Raw genomic sequence first — 7,079 nt, 5'->3', positions numbered from 1 at the left:
AAATAACAAAGCAAAACTAGACAATTCCTGCAGAAATTGTGAAGTGTGGTTTCCACCAGTGCAAAGTCGATTTTGTGCTGAACAGAGCTTTATACATTATTATTACATAAGTATTCAGTATTACTTTACTGTCCCGCAAAATCAGCATGCTGTCCTGCATTTGAATCATATGGATTTGGTCACCCTAATCACTGATCATGATAGCCATAATCTCTCTCTCTCGCTCGCTCTCTCACTCTCTTTAACAAGACCCAGATCTGCCTTGGTTGGAATCTGTCATGTAACACCTCAATCCCACAAAGATGGCAAAGAAAAAATGAATGTTATTATTCTTTACATAAAATAATTTCTTACATTTTTTCTGCAATGTAGTCCATCACACAGAAGTGGAATATAGGCTGCAGTCCAAACAAAGGTTGCGTCCAGTTAAAAATAAACACTGCAGAATCACCTTGATCTATCATCAAAGTGCTGCAGTGTACAAAAGCTCTGAGAGTTGAATATCACGTCAACAATTCACTTGGTATTCCACGAGAGACGGTTGACTAACAAAAGCCTGCGATCCAAATCTTGATATATTCATCTATTTTGCTCATATTGTATATTGTCCTATGGCAGAAGATTTGCTAAGACTTTCGTTTTCATACATACATTTAATCTTGTCGATGTAAGACAGAGAAAAGACAGTAACTTTAGTTGGTCAACTCCCGGTGCTGCGTTAGCTAACGCTAGCTAACTAGGTAAGCTAACATTCCAGCTACAGCTAACGGCGAACAATTGGACTGAACAACTAACTTATTCGTAGTGATTAGAGATTTTTGATTGGAGCAAAATATAAATGGTACACATTTGCCAGATTTTACTCCGGTTAAAACGCATTTATATACATAGGCTAGAAGTGGACATAGCGATTTAGCCACAGACTGTAATGTTAGAACATATTGGATATAGTTCATTCATTGTTATCAGTGTACTGCTGGAATTTTCTCTTTACAGATTGAGCGCGCATTCAGGGTGATATAGAAGATCTTCCGGTGTATTGACCACCCACATTCCACAATTGTCCAGTCTCATCACAACAGGTTTGTAATTTGTGTTAGCGATTAGTTGCAAATATCAAGTATATATAGATAGATCAGAAGGGGACTTAGGTTGTGATTGTGATTAGAGGACAATAGTTGTTGCAGAGTACTGCTCCAGTATTTTTTTTCTTCTAGAGTTGGCTGGTCATTCAGTACCATTGGAGAAGGACTACAGTTGGTGCAGAAAGAGTGTTCCAATTCTGCCCTCCACAGTTTGGTAGAGTTGTGGTTACAGGTATGTAATTAGTATTATACACAAGTCTGCATTTTAGCTGTTTCAACTGGGAAAATCATTTCACTATAGATTCACTATATTAGATTCGTTGAATTATTTTAAAGGGGAATGTCACCCATTTTAAGAATTCACATATGTTCTTACTGTGCCCCAGGACAGTTCAGTCAGTATGTGTGAACATGCACCGCTCTCTCCTGAAGCTAGAAATTGGAGAGAGAACCCTCCAATCGGTGATGTCATTGGGATGTAAAATCTGGAGCTGCTCCATAGACAATGAATGGGGCTCTGACTTTATGAGGCTATAAAATGTTTGTGAGCTCTTGCACCCAAATGAGGATTTAATTCTGGTTCAGACCTTCTAGCAATGCTAGAATATAAATGTCATTTGGGTGTTAGAGCTCACACAAACATTTTATGGCCTCACAAAGTCAGAGCCTCATACATTGTCTATGGAGCAGCCCCAGATTTTACATCTCAGTTGTCTCAAATGTCACCAGCATTGGATTTATTTTGTCACACAAGGGTCTGACAACATTTAAAACATATTCTAACGTTAATTTGCTCTTAAAACAGTATTAAACTTATAACTTTTCCCTGCTGTATTCATCAGGTCTGTACTGCTCTGCTCATTACTAGATACAGTATTTAAACGCAAATAAGATGATTATATAACTTCCTGGTTAGTGTTAATATTTAAAAACTTGTCTGATCTGTCCATTATCTATCACATCATTTAGTGATAACATCATGCCATACCGGGGGAAGAGATCTCAGGCTGCAAAGCAATGCTGGACTAAGTTGGACCTTTCACACCCTTGGTTTCAGAGTCCAGAACCACACAGTAGCATTCAAGTCATGGAGGTATGTGACAGGGAATGTAAACAGGAGGTGTGCAGTCCACCTGTGGTGTCATCCCCAGGCACAGCTCAGTATCATGCACAGCCTGAGGTTCAAGAGGTCAACAGCAGTGTGCAGGCCATAGACCTTTCTGAAAATGATATCGTACAAGAAGCATGCGCCCCACCACCCTCTGTGATATCTGTGCAGACGTCCCATAGTCAAGATTATAGTGACTATGAGCCTTAGTCAAGGAATCGTCAGTGTACATGCATGGCTCTGACATTTCTAGCACAACAGAATTAGGGTCATGCCTTGAAGGAGGATAATGGACAAGAGAGACAGTCTGTATAAGAAAACTATAAAACAGCTAAAAAGTGAAAAGAGGTTCCGCGATTACTACTTGACCTTGTGGAAATGGGATTCATGGGAGACAAGGGAGATCCTGGCACAGAGGATTGGTTTCAAAATCTTTGCACAAGACTTGTTGTCTGCAGGTGTTACACATGCACTGCTTACAGTATCACCATATACCATTGCCGTGTTCAGAGACCAGTCTGGGAGATATGGACTGCTTGACTCTCATAACAGAAATGCTGATGGGCTACCTGTGCCTGGAGGAAAAGCTGTAACGATGACCTTCACACATTTGGATGATCTGATTGAAAAGATTGACCAATTGAATGCCTTGCTACATTGTGGGCCTACTGACAGAAAACAGTTTGACTTCATGCCGGTGATATTTGCACATGCAAAGGCTCTGTCACACCGTTTGCCTTCCCTACAAGTGCCATCTGACAACCCACATGACAAAAGGCCTGTGGAGGTGAAGGTGACACCAACTGCCAAACATGAAACAGACACTGGACTACCAACCAGCCAACATTCTCTGCAGTCAGTCAATGCACTGTCCACACGTGTGGTGTCAAAGGCTACACAGGTTACAACATCTAAAAAAACTCAAAGAAAAGAGACAAAGAGACAAAGAAAATACACAGCTGTGTGTAAAGATATCTGCCACTCATAAAAAACGAACATCTCAGAGAGAGAGATACAAAAGAGATGTAGATTTCAGGGTGAAGAAGAAGGAATCCATAACGAGGAGATACAAAACAGATCCACATTTCAGGATGAAACAGAAGGAATCCATAACGAGGAGATACAAAACAGATCCACATTTCAGGATGAAGCAGAAGGAATCCATAACGAGGAGATGAAAAACAGATCTAAATTTCAGGATGGCCCATAAGCTGCGCTGTTCATTGAAAATAAGAATAAATACGTCACGATCTTGGTCTCAAAACCAACAATACCAAATACTCCACCAGCCAGCAATGTCGAGCATTGTATAGTTTTTAGGAAACAAAATCTAATTCATTACATACATGTATGAAATACTTTTAATGTGTAAGTGTGTAAGTAACCTAATAGACAATCAATGTGTAAGTAACCTTTGTCTTTGGTCATAATATAAGCATTTTAAAATCATGATTTTGGCTGCACAGGGTCTTTAATGAATTGAAAACATACATTCTTTGTTGAATGCAGGCACACTACTTCTAAATTATAAAACAGAAGACATTATACAAAACATTAAAAAATTAATCTAGAAATACAAGAAAAGAGAAAGAGAGAGATGGATAAGCCAGACCTTGCCAAAGTATCAACTTCCAGTATAAGCGCCACAGGAGGAAAGGAAAACAGCTAAAAACACACAACCAAGGAACAACCACCAAAATAAAAAAGATAAAAACTCTTCTTCTTCAAGGCTCCGAAACCAAACGCAACACAAACAATTTTTTCCTTTGGGCATCTTAAATACCTTACCCAGCATGGCTTGAGGATGTTTACCCTGATTGGGTGATGCCGAGTTAAGGTTTAGGAGAGAAGGGAAGGGGGTCAGACTAATTTATGACAAGGACTGGCCTACCTAAAGATTGCATTCAAACTTAAAGTAATGGGAAATGTTAGGCATGTAGGCATGCAGGGTCTCCGACCCGCGATATGGTGTCCTGTGTCATCTTTGTTTGTCTCTTCTGAGGAGGTGAGACCCATAAACTGTCTGCTTAGATTAGGATATCAGTGGATTTTAAATTGCCCCAATCACATTTGCTTTGATGCTTGTGATGGGGAAGCCAGGCCACATTCTTATTCACAGTTTCCCTAAGGTCAAAACCTAAACACTACATATCCTACAGAATCAAATAGCTTATTTAACATCTGTGAGGTAAAAAATGAAAATAAAATAAAATGATTATATATATATTTACATAAGAACTTACCTCAGACTGCTTCGCATATTATTATTAATATTATCATTATTATTATTATTATTATTATTATTAGTGTTTGTTTGTAGTTTTATAATATTGTTTTAAGATTGTCGAGTTAACAATATTGTTTGGTAGATTAACTGGTCAAGCTGGCTGGCTAGCAATCTTAATTAAGATAGAAATATAATTAGGTAGCTAGATATTTATATACTACCTACTGTAACGCACTGACTGATAAACTGCTGAAGGGGACCTCTGACAATGAAAAGCTTCTCATCTGTAGAGATGCCAAAAAATTCTGCCTTCAGGGTACACAATCCATTTTTTGCAGTGGTTTTTTTTTTTTTTACAACTCTTGTCACGTCTTTTTTACACACTGCCCCTCCTTCCTGAACTGTGTTGAGCATCATTGTAAAGGATACTTAATCAAGCCACACTATGCACTTGGTTCAACATTGATGTGTGTTTTCCTACTGTCTTTCTAGGAAAGGTCCTGTACTACAAAGATGGTGGGACATTGAAGAGGGTGATAGAAAGCGAAGAGGAAAGGATGGAGCTGCTCATTGAGGCCCATTTTGGAGCAAATCGGATGCAGCAGAAAATCAGGCAACGCTTCTACATACGATATACAATATATTTTATTGTCCCCTTAGTGAAATTTTTCTTGGGCTCAGTGTCGCTGCATTTAACAAATGTCATTCTACATTTTACATACAGAGTATGTAGACATGTGACACAGTCAACCACATACTAGTATTCATATGTACATACATTCAAGTGCCGTTAGTAAAAACTTTAAAACAACATATTGCACAACCCATCCATCCTAACAAAGTCCCTTTGGGGACTATAGCCTCTATGGCTCATACTATGTCCTTACTGTTTAAGATGTTAATAGAAGAAAGTAGAAATTAGTTTTTAAAATGATTGAGGGTGCCACTTGGGTACTGTATATCATCTGCCAGAGGGTAAAAGCTCGTACTCAGAGTGGAGGACATGGGATGGATCAGCCAGTATTCTCTGTGCTCCTCTGAGCACAGACTGCTCGTATATAGATTGAAGGGACTGGTGTTCTTTCTTCCCTATGGCCTTCATGGGGCCATAGGGAAGAAACAAGACGGGCAACCCTCGATTTTAACTGTACTGAGAGGTTACCATACCATGCCTATACCCCATACCTGATTAGGCTCTCCAAGACTGCCTGGTAGAACAGATACATAAGTTTCTGGTCAACCCATTCAACCCATACACTCTGAGCCTTCTCAAAAATTACAACCTCTGCTGTAGCCTGGAGCATAGGCTGTCAACATGGGCTTGCCAGGTAAACATGTTATCAATATAGACACCAAGGTACTTAAAAGAGCATACATGAATAATGGTGTGGATAATCACCGGGCTGTGGTCACCTACTGCCCTAGGGTCAAACACCATCTCTTCAGTTTTCTTTACATTCAAAATGAGGTGGTTAGCACACCAATGTACAAAATTCTCTATCTCAGAGTAGTAGGATGATGTATCATTGTCTCTGTACAATAGACTAAGGATAGCAGTGTCATCAGAGAATTTAAGTATGTAGTTATCCAGGCATTTGCTCACACACTCATTTGTATACAATGTGAAAAGCACTGGAGAGCTCACACAACCCTGAGGAGTACCTATACTGATTGATCTGGGGTCAGAGAGGGTGTTGTTGACCTTTACATGCTGGATACGATCTGTCAGAAAAGAGAGATACCATTTAATAATAAAAGGGTTGACACTCGTCTGTTTCATTTTCTGAATCAATAGATAAGGCTGAAGGGTGTTAAAAGCTGAACTAAAATCAACAAAAAGCAGGTGTGCATAAGAAGAAGAAGAAGAAGAAGAAGAATGATAATAATAATAATAATAATAATAATAATAATCAGGTTTTATTGCCAAGTAGGTTTTCACATACGAGGAATTTGTTTTGGTCTGGTGATGCATAACAGTAAAAATAAAATGAAATAAATTAAATGAAATAAAATAAAATAAACATAGTGCAATAACATAAACATAGTGCAAACAGTAAACAGTAAACAGTAAACAATAAACAATAGTGCAAGGGGACAAAGTGTTATAATATAGAATAAGTACAGGTGCTGTCTGTTTGGTGTCCGTGGGGGTCAGGATAACAGACAGTGTCAGTGGGGGTCTCAGGCCTTGTTGATGAGGCCAGCTGCAGTTGGGAAAAAACTGTTCTTGTGTCATGAGGTTTTGGTCCTGATGGACCGCAGCCTCCTGCCAGAGGGGAGTGTTTGAAAGAGTTTGTGTCCAGGGTGGGAGGGGTCGGCCACAATCTTTTCTGCCCGCCTCAAGGCCCTGGAGGTGTGCAGGTCCTGGAGGGATGGCAGGTTGCAGCCAATCACCCTCTCAGCAGTACGAATGATACGCTGCAGTCTGCCCTGGTCCTTAGCAGTGACAGCAGCATACCAGATGGTGATGGAGGAGGTGAGGATGGACTCAATGATGACGGTGTAGAAGTGCACCATCATTGGCAGGTTGAACTTCTTCAGCTGCCGCAGGAAGTACTTCCTCTGCTGTGCCTTCTTGGTGAGGGAGCTGATGTTCAGCTCCCACTTGAGGTCCTGGGTGATGATGGTGCTCAGGAAGCGGAAGGACTCCACAGTGTCG

The 7,079-nt window shown here is 40.0% G+C and overlaps 1 long non-coding RNA gene across 1 annotated transcript; it reads left to right on the top strand.

Moving 5' to 3' along the window:
• The first annotated feature begins 1,234 nt into the window (after nt 1-1,234).
• On the top strand, nt 1,235-4,995 carry LOC118235680. Its single transcript, XR_004766901.1, has 3 exons — nt 1,235-1,317; nt 2,055-2,178; nt 4,913-4,995. It is a non-coding gene; the product is annotated as an uncharacterized LOC118235680 (long non-coding RNA).
• The last annotated feature ends 2,084 nt before the right edge of the window (nt 4,996-7,079 follow it).

This window comes from Anguilla anguilla, chromosome 9 (assembly GCF_013347855.1).
Source record: "Anguilla anguilla isolate fAngAng1 chromosome 9, fAngAng1.pri, whole genome shotgun sequence".
NCBI classification, from domain to species: domain Eukaryota; kingdom Metazoa; phylum Chordata; class Actinopteri; order Anguilliformes; family Anguillidae; genus Anguilla; species Anguilla anguilla.
This window is presented reverse-complemented; position numbering and strand designations above follow the sequence as displayed.